The following is an 18,402-nucleotide window of genomic DNA, read 5'->3' as shown; positions in this document are numbered from 1 at the left end:
GATTTGCAATGTTTTCTGATCCATCCATCCTTCTATCCATTTTTTTCCCACTGATCAGGGGTCGAGTTGTGGGGGCAGGAGCCTAAGCAGGGAAGGCCACAATTCTCCCTTCCAAGCCTCTTTGCCCAGCTCTTCCAGGAGGATCCTAAATGTTTCCAGTTCTAGTCGGTAGACACATTTTCTTCTTTGTGTCTGAAAGCTTCCTCTGGGCAGTGTCTGCATGACTGCAAGTGCTGCACTAATCAGCCTCTTTCCCGCTCCATTTTCCCCTTCACTTGTGAACAAGCCCCAAGATTCTCTGCTTGATGCAGAACCTCTTCCTCGACCTGGAGAGAGTATTCCACCCTTTTCTGGCTGAGGACCATGACCTCAGATTTAAAGGTGGTTGTATTCATCCCAGCCGCATTACATTTGGATGTGAATTGCTCCAACGAAAATTGAACTATGCGGCTTCATGAAACCATCAGAACCACATCGTGCAGAAGAATAGATATATAATACTGAGGTCACCAAACTGGTCTGCCTCAGCACTTTGATTGCTCCTGGAAATTCTGTCTATAAATGTAATGAACAAAACACAGAGATGGCAGAGTCAAACACTCACTAAAAACATCCATCCATACATTATCCAAGCCGCTTATCCTCACAAGGGTCACAGGAGAGCTGGAGCCTATCCCAGCTAGCTATGGGCGAAAGGTGGTGTAGTGTACTCTGAACTGGTCGGCAATCAGTCGCAGGGCAGATATCGACCATCACTGAGCAGGAATCGATCCCACGCTGCCTGGACCATAGTCAGATGTGTGTTTATCACTACACCATCAGTGACTTCTCACTGGAAAGAAATCCAACAAATAGCAGGCAATGCAGAAAAACTCAGAGATCTGTTCTACAAGGACCAGACAGAAAGTATTAAGGCGTCCTGGACCCCAAACTCCCAGAGCACCCCTCACTGGACTTCTTAAGGGACACGGTCGAACACCTTCTCCAAGTCCACAAAGCAGCTGTAGATCGGTTGGGTGAACTCCGATGTGCCCTCCAGAACCCTACTAAGGGTCAAGAGCTGGTGTACCGTTCTTCAGCCAGGACAAAAACTTCACTATGCCTTCTCAATCTGAGATTTGACTGCATGTATCCTCCTCCCCAGCAGCACTGAATGCACCTGATGATAGAGGGAAGGCATGTGATCCCCGTCAAGTTAAACCCATCCCTCCACCTTTGAAGTTGAAACTACCATCGTTATTTCTCCCCGTCTCAAGGCATTGTCCTTGATTTCCATGCTTTGTTGCAGAGGTGGAAAAAAAGGAAATATAATTTCAATAAAACCAATAAGAAATATTTTGAGTTTTAATTAGAATTACAGTATAACGACTGCTGACTAAACATAAGCATATTCCACATTTGAATAGATAAAAAAAACAACTTTTTAGCTTGTGGGACTCCTGAAGCAGCTGATGGATACTGGCTGGCCAAGCTGAATGCAGCTTTGGTGGTCACTGAAGCAGTAATTTGGGCATGGGAGGAGTATGGTAAGGCTATGGAGAGACTTCCAGACAGCTTTAACGAAACTCTGGTCCACCTTCCGGTTTATCAGGAGGGGGAAGCAGTGCACACCACTGTGTACAGTGAGAATGGGGCACTGCTGACCTCAACTAGGAACATTGTTAGTCGTTTGGGAGAATACTTCGAAGATGTCCTGAAACCGACACGCATTCCCATGAGGAAGCAGACTCTGGGTTCTCGCTTTCGCTCTCTCTCACTCTCTCTCGCCCTCTCTCGGCCTCTGTCACCCTTTCTCGCTCTGGATGTTGTGGGGCTGTCTTGGCTGACACGCCTCTGCAACATCGTGTGGACATCGGGTTAGCCCCTCTGGATTGGCACACTGGGGTGGTGGTCCCCCTTTTTGAGAAGGAGGACCAGAGGGTGTGTTCCAACTACATTGAGGCCATACTCCTCAGCCTCCCTGGTAAGGTCTATTCAGTGGTGCTGGATAGGAGGGTCCTTATGGAAGTTGAAACTTCAGATTCAAGAGTAGCAGTGTGGTTTTCCTCCTGGCTGCGGAACATTGGACCAGCTCTAGCATACACCCTTTTCAGGGTCCTCGAAGGTGCATGGGTGTTTGCCGAACCAGTCTACATTTTGGGGACTTTAACAAGCCGTTCGACCGAGAGGAGTCCTGTTGGGGTGGTTTCAGAAAATGGGGTACAAAACCCCCTGGTAAGGACGGTTATTTCCCTATTTGAACCGTGTCAGAGTTTGGTCCTCATTCTTGACAGTAAGTCGCACTCGTTTCCGGTGAGGGTTGCACTGCGCCAAGGCTGCCTTTTGTCACCGATTCTGTTCATAATTTTTCCTAACAGAAATTGAAGGAGCAGCTAATGCATACAGGGCGGTCCGGTTTCAAAACCTCAGGATTGCATCTCTCCTTTGTGCAGATTATGTGGTTCTATTGGCTTCAAATAGCCATGCTCTCCAAATCTCACTGAAGCGGTTCGGAATGGAGTGTGAAGTGGCTGGGATAAGAATGAGTACCTTCAATTCTAAGACTATGGTCCTCTGTCGTAAAAGGGTGGCATGCCCTCTCCAGATTAGGTTTGAGATCCTGCCCCAAGTGGAGGAGATCATGTATCTTTGTTCACAAGATACTTGGTATCTTGAGGTCTTGTTCACGAGTGAGGGAAAAATGGAAGGAGAGAGCGACAGAGGGATTGGTACAGTGTCTGCAGTGATGCAGACTTTGTATTGGTCCTTTTTGGTAAAGAAGGAGCTAAGATGATAGGTGAAGCTCTCAATTTACCGCTTGATCTTCGTTCCTACACTAATCTATGGTCATAAACTGTGAGTCGTGACTGAAAGAACAAGCTCCTGGATACAGGCGGCTGAAATGAGTTTCTGTGTCCGTGCTATCACCTTAGAGATAGGGTGAGAAGCTCAGTAATCCTGAAGGACCTAGTGGAATAGAAGAGATGCCGCACCTCCACATTAAGAGGAGCCAGGTGAAGTGGGTGTGACATGTTATTCAAATGCCTCATGGACACTTCTCTGATGAGGTGTTCTGGAATTGTCCCACTGGAATGAGACCCAGTGGACGACCCAGTACACACTGGAGACACGATGTCTTTTGACTGGCCTGGAAATGGCTTGCTATCACCCGGAAGAGTGGGATAAAGTGGCTGGAGATAGGGAACTCTGGGCATCCCCACTGAAGCTACTCCCCCTACGATCCTACCTTGAATAAGTGTTGGAAAATTGATTCTTCTTCTTCTTTTCCTTTCGGCTTGTCCCGTTAGGGGTTGCCACAGCGTGTCATCTTTTTCCATCTTAGCCTATATTCTGCATCTTCCTCTCTAACCCCAACTGCCCTCATGTCTTCCCTCACCACATCCATAAACCTTCTCTTTGGTCTTCCTCTCGCTCTTTTGCCTGGCAGCTCCATCCTCAGCACCCTTCCACCAATATACTCACTCTCTCGCCTCTGAACATGTCCAAACCATCGAAGTCTGCTCCCTCGAATCCTGTCTCGAAAACATTCTACTTTGGCTGTCCCTCTAATGAGCTCATTTCTAATCCTATCCAACCTGCTCACTCCGAACGAGAACCTCAACATCTTCAATTCTGCTACCTCGAGTTCTGCTTCGTGTTGTTTCTTCAGTGCCACCGTCTCTAATCCGTACATCATGGCCGGCCTCACCACTGTTTTATAAACTTTGCCCTTCATCCTAGCAGAGACTCTTCTGTCACATAACACACCAGACACCTTCTGCCAGCTGTTCCAACTTGCTTGGACCCGTTTCTTCACTTCTTTACCACACTCCCCGTTGCTCTGGATTGTTGACCCAAAATATTTGAAGTCCACCACCCTCGCTATCTCTTCTCCCTGTAGCCTCACTCTTCTCCCTCCACCTTTCTCATTCACGCACATATATTCTGTTTTACTTTGGCTAATCTTCATTCCTCTCCTTTCCAGTGCATGTCTTCCTCTTTCTAATTGTTCCACTGCATGCTCCCTGCTTTCACTGCATATCACAATATCATCTGCGAACATCATGGTCCAAGGGGATTCCGGTCTAACCTCATCTGTCAGCCTAGCCTTTACCACTGCAAACAGGAAGGGACTCAGAGCTGATCACCTCCACCTTAAATTCTTCTGTCACACCTAAGGCACACCTCACCATTGTTCTGCTGCCATCATACATGTCCTGTACTATTTTAACATAATTCTTTGCCACACCAGACTTACACATGCAGTACCACAGTTCCTCTCTTGGTAGTCTCTCATTGGCTTTCTCTAGATCCACAAAGACACAAAGGAGCTCCTTCTGACCTTCTCTGTACTTTTCCACTAGCATCCTCAAGGCAAATAATGCATCTGTGGTACTCTTTCTAGGCATGAAACCATGCTGTTGCTCACAGATAGTTACTTCTGTCCTGAGTCTAGCCTCCAATACTCTTTCCCATAACTTCATTGTGTGGCTCATCAACTTTATTCCTCTATAATTCCCACACCTCTGAACATCGCCTTTGTTCTGAAAAATGGGAACTGGAACACTTTTCCTCCATTCTTCAGGCATCTTTTCACTCGCGAGTATTCTATTGAATAAGTTGGTCAAAAACTCCACAGCCATCTCTCCAAATTGCTTCCATACCTCCACCGGTATGTCATCAGGACCAACTGCCTTTCCATTTTTCATCCTTTTTAGTGCCTTTCTGACTTCCCCCTTACTAATCATTGCCACTTCCTGGTCCTTCACACTTGCCTCTTCAACTCTTCCTTCTGTCATTTTCTTCATTCATCAACTTCTCAGAGTATTCTTTCCATCTATTTAGCACACTACTGGCACCAGTCAACACATTTCCATCTCTATCCTTAATCACCCTTACCTGCTGCACTGGCACCAGTCAACACATTTCCATCTCTATCCTTAATCACCCTTACCTGCTGCACATCCTTCCCATCTCTATCCCTCTGTCTGGCCAACCTGTAGAGATCCTTTTCTCCTTCTTTTGTGTCCAACCTGGTGTACATGTCTTCATATGCCTCTTGTTTAGCCTTTGCCACCTCTACCTTTGCCCTATGTCGCATCTCGGATGTCCTCCTTTCGCCTCTCCTCAGTCCTCTCAGTGTCCCACTTCTTCGCTAATCTCTTTCCTTGTATAACTCCCTGTATTTTGGGGTTCCACCACCAAGTCTCCTTCTCCCCTTTCCGACCAAAAGACACACCAAGTACTCTCCTGCTGGCTCTCTGATTACCTTGGCTGTCGTACTCCAGTCTTCTGGGAGCTTCTGCTGTCCATCGAGAGCCTGTCTCACCGCTTTACGAAAGGCCGGACAACATTCTTCTTTTCTCAGTTTCCACCACATGGTTCTCTGCTCTACCGTTGTCTTCTTATTCTTCCTACCCGCCACCAGAGTCATCCTACACACTATCATCCTATGCTGTTGAGCTACACTCTCCCCTACCACTACTTTAGAGTCAGTAATCTCCTTCAGATTAGATCGTCTGCGCAAAATATAATCGTGCTTCTACCTCCGCTCTTGTAAGTCACTATATGTTCCTCCCTCTTCTGGAAATAAGTGTTCACTACAGCCATGTCCATCCTTTTTGCAAAGTCCACCACCATTTGTCCCTCAAAGTTCCTTTCCTGGATGCCATACTTACCCATCACTTCTTCATCGTCCCTGTTTCCTTTACCAATATGTCCATTACAATCTGCACCAATCACAACTCTCTCGCTGTCTGGGATGCTCAGAACTACTTCATCTAGTTCCTTCCAGAATTTCTCTTTCAACCCTCGGTCACATCCTACCTGCTAACCACATTATACATAACACCCTCAACTTCAAATTTTAGTCTCATCACTCGATCTGATACTCCTTTCACCTCCAAGACATTCTCAGCCAGCTCTTCCTTTAAAATAAATAATAATAATAATAATAAATAAAAATGTTATAAAATTGATGGTGGATGGAAAAAATAATTATAAAAATGTGGAAAATGTCAATGAATAATAATAAATACAAATTTTACTTTTCAAGTGCAACGTAACAATTATACTTCGATGTAGTTGTTTGTCAGTAGCCTATATCTTGAGAACAGCATTTGCTTTTTCCACATGTTCGGCAATACTCCTATGCACTTCTGGATCCCCAAGGTGTGGTCTCTCTTTACCTTTGTTGGATCCGATCAGCAGATCATGGACTCTGAGGGGGAGTGTTGTTGCACGCAATGAGATACACACTTGCAGTCACAAAGAAAAAAAACTTATAGTATATTGTTAGTCATAGTTGTCACACTACTGCTATAAAATTGTGGATTCCAATACGAGCTTATCCTTTTTTTTTCATGATCACAGGGCTTTATCTTGTCAATGCAAACAGGACCATATATACTTGTTAACATGGCCATGACAGCAATCGAACGTATTGGGTGTTTTATAAGAACTACATGGCGAAAAACGTGTTGGCGGTCAAGTAATTTAATTTCAGTATGTTCGCACCCATTGTTTTTGCCTTATGATGTGAATATGACTTGACTGAGGAGAATAGAAAGAATTAGATTAAAAATTACAGCAGTGATTTCCAAACTTTATGGCGCTGAGGCACATTTAGTATTTTACAGCTGAAAAATCTCACAGCACACCAAGAAACACAAAAGGTTACTGTATGTGATTCCTGCCATCTAATAGAAAATCATTTGTTCGGACTGTCACGATGCCTCATTAGCATAAATAGATGAACAAAGATATATATATATTTTTTTTGAGAAATTAAATAGATGAACAAGTTTAAATTTTTTTTTCATTGATACATTGCTTTGTCCTCTGATCGAATCGGGTGATCTTTTTTTTTTTCTCCCAACTTGCTGATTAGCCATCGTCCCCAATCCTTATCGTGTAAAGCTTAGTGACAAATTTCACATTTGGGGGCTGATTTGTAATCTCCAGGATTTGTATAGAGATATCAAAAACCATGTCATTGGTAAAACATCGTACTTTCATGTTCTTGCTGTAAAAAAAAATTCACATCTCTGATAGCTCCATCACCAACTCTTAATATTTGGGATATTTTTCTTTTTTTTCGTGATAGTTTATTTCCTTTCAAAGGTGGTGGGGGATGAGTATTCTTGACCAAGGTCATGTAAACGTTCTTCAAATTTATTTGTATATTAGATGTCAATGTTTTGGATTGACTCACGTCGTGTTTTCTTTTCCTTTGCTCTTGCGACTCTCCACAGTGTCTCTCTCAGAGTTGAAGAAGCACGGAACGCAGGCCAGCCAGATTCCTCGGTAATCTGTCCCTTTTAGATGTAATACCATATCTTTGGGCTTTGCTCCTAGTAAATTTCAGTGAGATGTGCTGGATGATCCAATACCATTTTCACAGTCCACATCTGTCCTATTTGTTGACTAGCGTGACTGTCTGTTGGGTTCTGCTCAGCATTTTGTGACATGGGTTCAGTGGTTTAATTCCTCGGCTGTCTATTTATATCAAAATACACTTCAAGACGGTGGATTTTTGTTTCCAGGACCACCATCTTTTGCAGCAGACTGATAGTCTTCAGTGGAAATGTTTGGGATCTTGCTGCTGCTCTTGTTACGAATTGCAGGCTTGTGTTAATTAGCCGGTCATGGTTACATAATCTTAAGGGGGTATAAAAAATTTCTAATATGGCGACAATGGACTGTATTGGCCCAAAAAGTACAGTCCCACATTTTCAAAATATCCAGGAATAATATTGGATTTTTCCTCCCACATGCCAAAAACATGCGTGGTAAGTTGCTCTAAATTTCTTGTCGATTTGAATGTGAGTCGGAATGGCTGTTTCTGTGCCTTGTGTTTGGCTCGCAACCAGTTTGGGGTGTGACCTCCCTCTCGCCTGGAGATAGCTGACATATGTTCCAGCATGCCCGTGACTCTCAGTGAGGATAAGCAGTTCTGAAAATAGATGGATGGATTTTTGCATTGAAACTAATCACAAATTAATCTTAGTGTTTTTCGAGTAACTTTATTTTATTTGTTGTGCAGGTTCTTTTATAAACCGTCCTTTCTTTACCAGTAAAGTGCCACTGTCATGAAATGGATGATATTTAGTATGTGATTAATGAAAAAACGGCAGCCGGTATGGACCCATCTGTTTTTTTCACCACAAAATATGATTTTGATGTATATGGCTTTTTGTAACTCCTGCCATGAAAATCCTCTCGAGGGATTTGTTTTCGACAAGAAGCAGGAAGTGACGTTGAAGGCAGTAGTGCGCTCAAGCGGACTCGTTTGTTTCTCTTAGTTTTACCTGCGGGAAGGTAGCTCATTGTTCCTTCATGTTTGCCAAAATGCCGGCTCGTTGCATGGCTGGATATTGGTCGAACGGTTGGGACAATGGATTTACCCTTCATAAGTTCCCAAGAGGCCTGGTTCGTTGTGAAAAATGGATTGCACGGGTGCAAAGGATGAGAGGTTTGTGGGTTCCAAATGAAGGTTTGTATAGAGCCACTAAAAAACAATAGTTGGGGGGAGGACGTAATCCTTTCAGAACGTAACAAAAACGCCGCGTCTGTAAGTCAGAGGTTCTAAATGTGTCGACGTGCCTGTCGGCGCCGTGTCCATCGATCACGGCTTCGGCTGAGCTTCCATGTCCCACGAGCCGCCGCCAATGCCGTATTTAGGCACGCCTTTGGCCGGGCTGGCTCAAACAGACAGATCTTGGAGTCTGTTGTTAGAAGTTATCCGCATATCAACTAAATATGGCTTAAAACAATAGGGTAATATTGCCCCAGGCACTTCACTGGATTGTGAGATGTTCTCTTCATTGAAAAGAGCTTCCGTGTCTGATAGTAGATGATCGGACGAGCTGCCGGCCAAGCTGTGTCTCGCAAACGAGCCGCCGGCCAAGCCATGCCTCGCGGAAGAGCACGGCTTCTGCCGGGCTTGCTCATACAAACTGTCTGGGAGTCTGTTGTTAGTTAGAAGTGATCCGCATATCATCTAAATATGCTCGAAACAATAGGGTAATATTGCCCTGGACACTTTACTCGATTGTGAGATATTCTCTTCTTCAAAAAGAGCTTTTGTGTCTGAATGGGTGTGTCCCATAGTAGAGGCCAAGCGTGTTTTCAATGGTGAATGTCTGGGGTGACATAACGGACAGTTGATGCAGCCAATATGGCGACCACTTGGATGTCAAATGACACTTCCTCAACTTTGCGCATGGATGACGCGCACTCTGCTCATACTTATTTTTTCAGATAGACAATGAAGTGAATAATGTTATGTATTTATAATTTCAATATCTATTTTAGAATGTTTATAGGGATGACACTTGACCTTTAATGCCACCAGAGAGAGCCACATTTTGTTGTTGCAATGGGAATCAGTGAGCTGAATCTCTAGGATAAGGGAGCCATTTTGTCTCAAGTCTCATGTGTGGAGTTTGCCATGTTCTCCCCGTGCCCGCATACATTTTCTCCGGGTACTCAGATTTCCTCCAACATCTCAAAAACATGCATGCAAACTCTTGAGTTGCCTGTAGGTATGAATGTAAGTGTGAATGCTTGTTTATATGTGTCATGTGATTTGTTAGTGACCAGTCCTGAGTGTACCCTGCATCTCCCGAAGATAACTGGGATAGGCTCCAGCTTCCTGTGAGCTGAACCAGGATAAGTGGGACGGAAATGGATGAATCAGAATCATCTTTATTGCCAAGTATTTGTAAAAAAAAAAAAAAACGATTTGTCTCAGTATTTTAAAAAAACTACAGAAAATGGATGGATGTTATGTAGCATCCACCTGAGGGAACCAGCTGGGAGAGCTGGTGGCCAAAATGTGGAGGGTCCAAGAGGATTTTGCTTGCTCTTGTCTTGATTCTGATAGCTTGTAAGACATTGAGGTTGGGTTCAGTGGTACCAACAATCCTTTCAGCAGTTTTGATTGTCTGTTGCTGACGGAATGTGTCCTTTTCTGTAGCAGAATCAAACCAGACTGCGATGGAGGTACACAGTACTGATTTGATGACCGCTCTGTAGAATTGTCTCTACAGTAACGTTGATGGATGGATCGTGAACATGACTTGAACCAAGATGTCTGGGTGCACAAATCAAGCTCTCCTTTCTCCTGAATACAGCCAAATGTAAATGTGCCTTGAGCTGACAGTGTGTGTGTGTTTAAGGCTGGGAGAATAGACATGCAGGATGCTGCGTTGTAATATTTTTTTTTCCCAACACAAACTCATTCAATCTGTTTTGCGATCTGCAAATTCCAGGATAAGGAGGAAATGAGTAAAAACAGCAAGTTAGAGTGGTTTGAAAATGTATTTAAAGGGCCTAAATAGTTAACGGAAGAGAAGGGTAAGACAGGATAGTAAACGAGGGATTCAAATAGTAAGTGCAATTTCAAAGAATCAGAATCATCATTTGCCAACAATGTCAGAAACATACAGTATCCCTTTTTTTTCCCCACAGTTAATTGGGACCAGAGCCATCCGTGAAAAGTGAGAAACTGCGAAGTACCAGGGCATGTATGTTTATATGGGCACCAGAACTTTTAGAATATGTAAACAGTTTAGGTACCTTGCGTATTTAAGACAAAAAGAGATATTTAGTGAAATCTTTAATTATAAAACATAAAAATATAGTGTTATAAATTTTACTAATTTTAATTATAAAACATTTACTGTATTCTATTACTGTAATAGGCAATATGGTAGCGCAGTTGCAAAGCGTTGGCCTCAAAGTTCTGAGGACCCGTGTTTGATCCCTGCCCCGCCTGTGTCAGTTTTGCACGTTCTCCTGTGCCTACATGGGTTTCTTCCGGGCAGCCCGGTTTCCTCCCATATCCCAAAATCATGCATTCATTTGGAGACTCTAAATTGCCCCTAAGTATGATTGTGAGTGTTACTGTTGTCTGTCTCAATGTGCCCTACAATTGGCTGGCAACCAGTTCGAGGTGTAGCCCGTCACCTGCCTGATGACAGCTGAGGATAGGCTCCACACCCCCGTGACCCTTCTGAGGATAAACGGCTCAGAAAATCAATGGATGGATATTACCGTATAGTTACCATTCATCACTCGGCGAATCTTCTGCTGAGGGTGCTGGCGGTGTACATGGCTGCGTTTTCTTTTTTTTTTTTACCTTTGAGATGAGTTGTTTTTTGTGTGAATGTGGGTACCGAAATGTTTAAAATGTGTCAACTGTACGGTATGTATTTATACTTTGCATATTTGAGACAAAGATTTTCAAATGTCAAGTTAAGTATTTATTAAAACCTGGTGCTGCACTGTAACATTTTTATTGCAGTACTTCCGCTATTAACATTCCTCACTTGGAGAATTTTCTGCTGGAGGTGTTGACGCTGTAACAGGTTTTTATCTAAGAAAAGAACATGATGGGGAGTTGTCTTATTTTCTTCTGCTTCAAAATTCCCCTAAACGACGACATAACCCCGTCAACACAGTTGCTTAACTCAACAGCTAGCCATACGCTTCTGAGGTCGTAAAGCTTTTGAAATTTTTCTAACCAACCTTTGCTTGCTGAAAAGCCTCGTCCTCAAGGAGGTGAATCGCTCCTTGCAGCACTAGTGCTGGCGAGATGTTCCACAGCATTTGCTTCAGCCTCTTCATTGTCATGGGCCTTTTTTTTTTTTGCGATCCGCAATTCACAAAGCTAACTCAGCGTCCATTCGAACAATCCTCCTATTTCATGGAGTCACCACACGTTTCGCTTCCTTATTAAAAGTTATTGAAGCATTAGTCCAGATGTTTGCCACATCCTAATTTTTGTAGCCTAATGTGAATTCATTCACGCCGTAATGGTGCACCACAAAATGTAATTTCTGCCGTCTTTGATCATATCCAAAAGTTGTACTTTTTTGCAGCTAGTCATCATCTTCCTCTTCCTCTTGGGCGCTTCGGAAGAAGATTTCTCATTAGCACAGCGCTTTGATGTTATTGTGAACACGAGAGCTTATCACGTAGTCAACAGCTTAGAGGACAATGGTGGAAAGGAAGGACAAAGGAAAGGGTAGAATGGAAGTTGCTGGGTGAGTCTCTGATGATGTACTGCCAATCACCTCACGAGATAAATCCACACATGCCTTCATTGGTTGATGTTGCACTGGGACCAATCACGTCCTTTTTATCAATCTTTCTTCCCGCAATATGCCAACATGAATGTATTTTTCCAAAGTTTTTTTTTCTTATGTGTGGGGGGTAGAAAAAAAAAAAAAAACACGAAGCCCCAAAAAGTGAAGCGTCCAGTAGCGAGGGAGCCCTGTACTTGTTTCCGGTAGTTGGAGCCACTTTAGTACAACATACATGACAATAGTCAGTTGAGACATAAAGACAGTGCAGTAACAGTCATCAAGCAGTAAAGGTTGCTAGTAATATGGCAATGATGGAACTTTTTTTTTGACAATTGTGCAAATCATGGAGATTCCTCGAGCATTTAGAGCAGTTAGTAATAGAACGATCATCCAGTGCAGTGACTATTGGGCAATGGGGGTCAAGACTACAAGGAATGTATACAGTTTAAATATACTAGTTGTGTAATAATCTGAGACAATGTCGATTGTGCAAGTGTTACAGATATTCCTGAGTCGATTGTGCAAGTGGAGCAGATGCTACTCTGGTGTGAGAGGCTAGTATTGGTCAACAACAGATGTGCAGATGTTGCAGCGTGGGGAGACTACTACAGTGAGTGGGTGAGTAATGTATGATGTATGACAATAAATGGTGTGGGAGAGTGTGACAAACTCAAGACAAAAAATTGGTAGCATGATACGGTTGAATTTCAAGTTAGCTGTTTAAGAAATTAATTGTGAGGGGGAAGAAGCTGCTGCTGGTTTGCACTGCTAGGTAGCCCTACCCAAGAGAAGGAAATGGAAGAGTTGGTGGCCAGGATGTGGAGGGTCTGACATAATTTTTGTCTACTCTTTTCATAGTATGGGTAGCGTGCACAAAAAAAAAAAACACAGCTACACACACATCACTACATTAAAAACAAAAATGCAAGGAACACAGAAAAGAAAAAAAATTAGCTGCACAAAGTCATGACTGCAGTTTGTATTAAACCCATAATCCTTTTTAAAAATTCTGTTTAAATGTTGAAATTAAGACTTATGATACCGTAGTTAGTTAACTTTGAATGCACACTGATAATTATCTAATCTATTAATGGAATACAATCAATATTAATATACTATCTGAACGTTGAGTTGCACTATTCTAAGATTTTGAGCAGCTGTCTTTTCTCCTTTTTTTTCCCTTCGTGTATGGAACGTCAATTTTCGAGTTATCTTGTCTAGACAAACTATGTACCATAAAATACACATCTTGTTCAATGTTTTTAGCAAAAAATATTATTATAGTATTATATTTATGAATAAATACACCTAAACTTTGATCAATCTTGCATGAAATGGCAGAACACCATTTGTTTTGAGAATCCCTCAGTGATTTTAAGCTAAAGTCAATCTGTAACAGTGGTGAAGAAGTTTGTGGTTCAGTTTCGTTGTAATTTGAATTACTCTGGTCACAGTTTACATTATTTTCCCAAAGATTCTAGTTTCAGAAGATAGTGTGTCAGGTTTGTGCAAACATTTCCTAACAGAGAAGGGCTTTTGATTAAAGACAAGTTGGAGAGGTATGTTGGTAAAAAAAAATAAATTCCTGAAAACTTTGAACACTGTTGACATGGTTGAATTCAAGGAGCACGTGTCGTTCTTGGCGAAAAATGTTTACATTTTCACCCCTTGTAGTGTAGTTAAAGGAAGACTCTCCTCAGAATTCATATATTCAATAAACCCTCCAATGGGAAGTAAGATTATTATTACATATGTTTTGTACAGTAATTTAAAAAAAAGTTGAAAATAAAGAACATTTTTTAAATCCAAGCAAAATCTGGATGTCTGCCAGCTTTCATAGCCGAACACGGAAGAAACATCCTTGACTCCGTCTTTGATGTCACCAGTGCTTAGCATTACACACCATTTGTTCTAGCTAAACTAAGATGTCGACTTGTTCTGCACCAAAACTGAGAAAACGCACCCAAATGTGTCCTTCTTTCACCTCCCTTGGGGTCAACCTGATAGGATAAAGCTGTGGCTGTCACTGTTGAGGCTCATTCATCAGCGGGGAAATTTACACTCATTTAATCATTACTGGTTATTAGCCGCTAAGTTATAGCCTCTCGTGCTGGTACGGGAAAGAAACAACATACGTAATGAGGGTGGCGCAGCTGTTCAATCCCGAACCTCCGTGTGTGGAGTTTGCACGTACTGCCCGTGTCTGTGTGTGTGTGTAACCTGCCTCCTGTCCGTTGACAGCTGGGATAGGGTCCAGAACACCTTAGACCATCGTGCGGCTAAGAAAATGGATGGATGGAGATATATATATATACACACACACGTGTAACACTTCCCGGTTACTATTTACGGCGATCCGCACGTGGTAAGCCCACCCTCCACCCATGCCGCCGGTTTATTGCGAAAAGCTTTTCTGCTTGAAAAGTACAACTTGGTGTTTAAAAAAAAAAAAAAAAAAAAAAAAAGGCTGGCAACCTGCTATATATTCTCTACATCAAAATCAACTCCTTAGAAAAGCATCAAATCTCCACGGGCCATTTCATGGGACTGTTATTGTTCGTCGTCAGCGCCACGCCGTTCCCAACACTTGGAATTCCGCCTGTGTGTGTTCTGTCTCAAATGCTTGAACATTGTACATTATTTTTATTTTCTTTGTTCAATGGTCGGTACAGTAATAACACGGAGCATCAACTTGCTTTGATACTTGCTTTGCTGGCTCTCAGAAGACAACACTTACCAGTCAGTATTTACAGTGGAGGGTCACAGAGGACAACCTAAGCAAGGAGTCACTGATTGCTCGGAGGCAAATAGTGGAGGTGGTCCAGCAATATGGAGGGCCTGACATGGTGCCTATCACAAAGGAGCTGTTGGTCGCTGCGTTTTCTGCCAGAAGGATTTATGTCCAGCATCTTGAGGAGGAAAAGAAGGATGCATCAACACAGGCAGAGAAGGGGAAGGCAGCTAAGGCAGAGATAGACAGCCTCAAAGCCAAAAAAGCCAGAATAGAGACTGACATATCTAGGCTTATTGAGAAGGCTGTCTGGCTGTGTGAGGAGGCAGAAAAAAGAGGAATCTGAGGTTTATCACCGAGGCCAATGCACTTAGAGGCAGAGCAAAGGACAAGAGAGCCACTTTGGCACCTCTGCAGCAACAAATAGAGGAGGCACTGGGTCAGCTCAAGGAGCTAGAGTAAGGGTGCTGATACAGACATCAGTAGAAGACATTTGTAAATACGTGTATATAGCTGCAATTGTTGTTAGAATTCTTTTTATCTGTAGACTCTTATGTAAAGTAATTATGTGAAGACATTGACAATGTTCATATCAATGAGAACTACCACAAGGGGTGACAGGTGATTACTGTCACAGGTACTGGAACCTTTGATGAACCAAGCATGGTTTTTCCTTATTCTTGATTTGCCACGATGGCTCCGTGTCGTGTCGGCCCCTAAGAATTCCTCTATTAACCCCTTAAATTTTTTTGGTCAGAGTTAGTTTGAACCCTGTGCCAGATAGTGGATGTTCTCTGTTCGGTGAAATGTATCCACCAGCGACGGGGGGTTACAACAGGACCAGAACCAACAGGCATGGCAAAGGCTGATTAGCTGTCAAATTTCCAGCCGGGCTCATTGGAATGTCTGAGCGAGAGAGGAATTTCGATAATACTTTTCTCTGTGAAATCTTCGGATCACTCTGGCATTAAAAGAAACCCTCATCTACTAACTTTTAATGTGTGCGCCCATTCCTATTTGTTTCAACAATGTCTTCCTTTAACATTCTGCATTTCAGAATTGTTAATTCGTTTATCTTAGTGGAATTAACCACAGGTTTAATGAGAACTTTTATTTATATAGTGCCAATAATAATACACTTTGATTCCAAATTTTATCCATCCATGCATTTTATGAGCTGCTTATCCTCACGTGGGTCCCAGTAGTGCTGGAGCCAATCCCAGCTGTCATCAGGCACTAAAATAGGCATTTAAAATATTATTTTTTTCTTTTTCCCAGATGAAATATTCACAACTGAATAATTTTTTGAAACCCTCATTTTTTTTTTTTTTTAATCGTCTATTTCTGGTGATTCGTCTATCACCTTCTCTTGGACCCCTTCCCACGGTACACTATCACCAATCTACTATAGATTTGTTCAAGTAGTTCCCCCCTGCTACAGCTTCGGTTCCAGGCAAAACAGATTCAATGTTTAATTTGGCGAATAGATCCTTGGACAATTGAAAATATTCTACATTTCAAGTACTTCAATTTTCCCTTTATCTTTATCCATGTTTTTTTTCACAACATAAAACTACTCCAACAAAATACCAAAACACAGCACTTCGAGATACAAATATTATGCTGTTTATTCTGATTGCTTTATGCAGAACGTGAGGACAAATTTCAAATTCAAAGGCCTCTATCAATTATACCTCACAGTTACATACATGAAGTCCATGTATTTTTTAATGTTTGGTGGTGATGTAAATTAGATAACTAGCATAAGCAAAGCAGTGTTATCAGTGCCTCTTTTCTGACGTTAAGCCAATGTCCCTTCTTTCCACAATGAAAGCATCTTGCACCATTTGTATTGCCCTCCCAGCCTCAACCTCCTCAAAACTGGTTTAGCAGTGCTTTGCTGTCCATGAGGCTACATGGCCAGGAGGACAAAGGCGACACTTCCCAGTGACAGTGTCACTGCAGTAGGTGTTGTGAGAAGTATGGGGAGTGGGGCCTACTAGTGCTGTGTGTGGAGGGCCGTGCTGTGGGCCGTATGAGGCCGTTCTTTTGTTGGGCTTCCGCCAAATTGCACTCTGCTTGAGTCTTGTCATGGGATGAACCAGCTCAGGACCGTAAACTGACATTCTCCCCTTGACCAACTCGGACAGATGAGACCAAAGGTGACACACAGTTCTCAGTAACTTGCCCTAAGCATAGTCTTATCAGAAAGCTACTTTCCCTGTCTGCATCTAAATCTAACAGTCCACTACATTTCCAGACATTTGACAGTGAACACCAAGGGCGAATCATTGCCTGCAACATTTTTTCACTCTGGATTGATGATGACATCAGGAGTCTCCCAAGAAACTTGTAATTTGTCTTTTTTCCACTTTCTCTCAGGTCTTCGACGAGCTTGTCTGAAAGTTTAGTTTTTTTCACAGATCGGGCTCACCCTGTTTTAGTTTTTTGCCTTTTAGTTTTTATCCATCCATCCACTCCTGAAGAACCTCTCACAGGAATCCCCAAGGGACACATTCAAACCATTTCTCCAAGTCCACAAAAGACAGAAGGGTGAAATACTTTTTCACGGCACTGCATTTATAACATCTGACAAAGTTACTTGAATTTGTATAAAGAGATCGTGCTCGTGACGTCATCGTTTTTACGGCGGCATACTGCGAGTCAAACAAAGCTGTTTGGCACTACTGGAGTCCTTGAACCGGAGCTGATTTTTCACAATGCCCGAGACCTGTTGTGCTGTTGGTTGTTAGAATAGACATGACAGTTATTCAGATATATAATTCTGTAGAATACCATCTGAAAAGACCAGAAAAGATCAATGGATTTCGGCAAATGAACGGAATGGATGGTGCCCAACGAAATACACGCACCTGTGTAGCGATCTTCTAATTTAGGTAGAAATTATTCTTCTCAATCTCAAATTATCAAGAAGAGAACACCAAGTTGACTCCTTTGAAAACAATGCGTATTTGAAAAAAAATAAACCGTCTGTCACAGAGGGGTTTATGGAGGTTAACTTGTGGCAGCAACAGGAGACGACTCCCTTTCCTAAAGGTTTTTTAATCATAGTTGATGAATGCAAGGTTGTGTAAAACCAGAGGTCATTTATTTAAATATTGATATTTGTATTGAAAAAATCTGTGGGTCCATCACTATGTGGTATTTATTCCTGATTGAGAACAGATCCAGCAACGAAGTATTTGTATGCGTCCGAACTTTTATACGCTTTCCATTTCTTCTGTATGAATCTCAACGATTTCTTCAACAGATACATGTCTATATCAAGTTGTCCAAGACAGGGAAGCGAATTAACAGTCATATTTTGTATCGGCGAAAACATTGACTTGGGCATTAAATTCGGATCCTCTATTCCATGTGTCTTTAGTTTTTCTACGTGCCTTTGTTTATCATCTCACCTTGTTAATGTTTAACTGTATCAGACAAAACTCTGGGTGTCATGCCATAAGATATTTTTGTTTCGGCTCAACGGAATTAACTTTCAACAATGCTTTGTTTGACCGGCAATATAGCAACATTATCAAAAATGATTTTATGATGTACGTGCACGATCTCTATATAGTCATAGTGACGCTTTGA

At 42.4% G+C, this 18,402-nt stretch overlaps 1 protein-coding gene across 15 annotated transcripts in view; it reads left to right on the top strand.

Moving 5' to 3' along the window:
• Window positions 1-18,402, top strand: part of glcci1a (glucocorticoid induced 1a) — a 94,328-nt gene that overhangs the window by 42,587 nt on the left and 33,339 nt on the right. For 3 of the 15 annotated variants that reach the window (XM_061841505.1, XM_061841079.1, XM_061841424.1), the window contains 2 exons: window positions 7,233-7,284; window positions 12,566-12,689. The exons of 2 other annotated variants lie outside the window; for them this stretch is intronic. The gene's annotated coding sequence lies outside the window, so the exon portion shown is untranslated. Of the gene's footprint in view, window positions 1-58; window positions 169-286; window positions 382-7,232; window positions 7,285-12,565; window positions 12,690-18,402 lie in introns of all 15 variants that reach the window. 10 more of the 15 variants (XM_061841339.1, XM_061840999.1, XM_061840743.1 and 7 more) reach the window with 9 other exon arrangements.

This window comes from Syngnathoides biaculeatus, chromosome 1, assembly GCF_019802595.1.
Source record: "Syngnathoides biaculeatus isolate LvHL_M chromosome 1, ASM1980259v1, whole genome shotgun sequence".
Lineage (NCBI taxonomy): Eukaryota > Metazoa > Chordata > Actinopteri > Syngnathiformes > Syngnathidae > Syngnathoides > Syngnathoides biaculeatus.
Note: the sequence above shows the minus strand (reverse complement) of the source record. Positions and strands in the feature narration are given on the sequence as shown.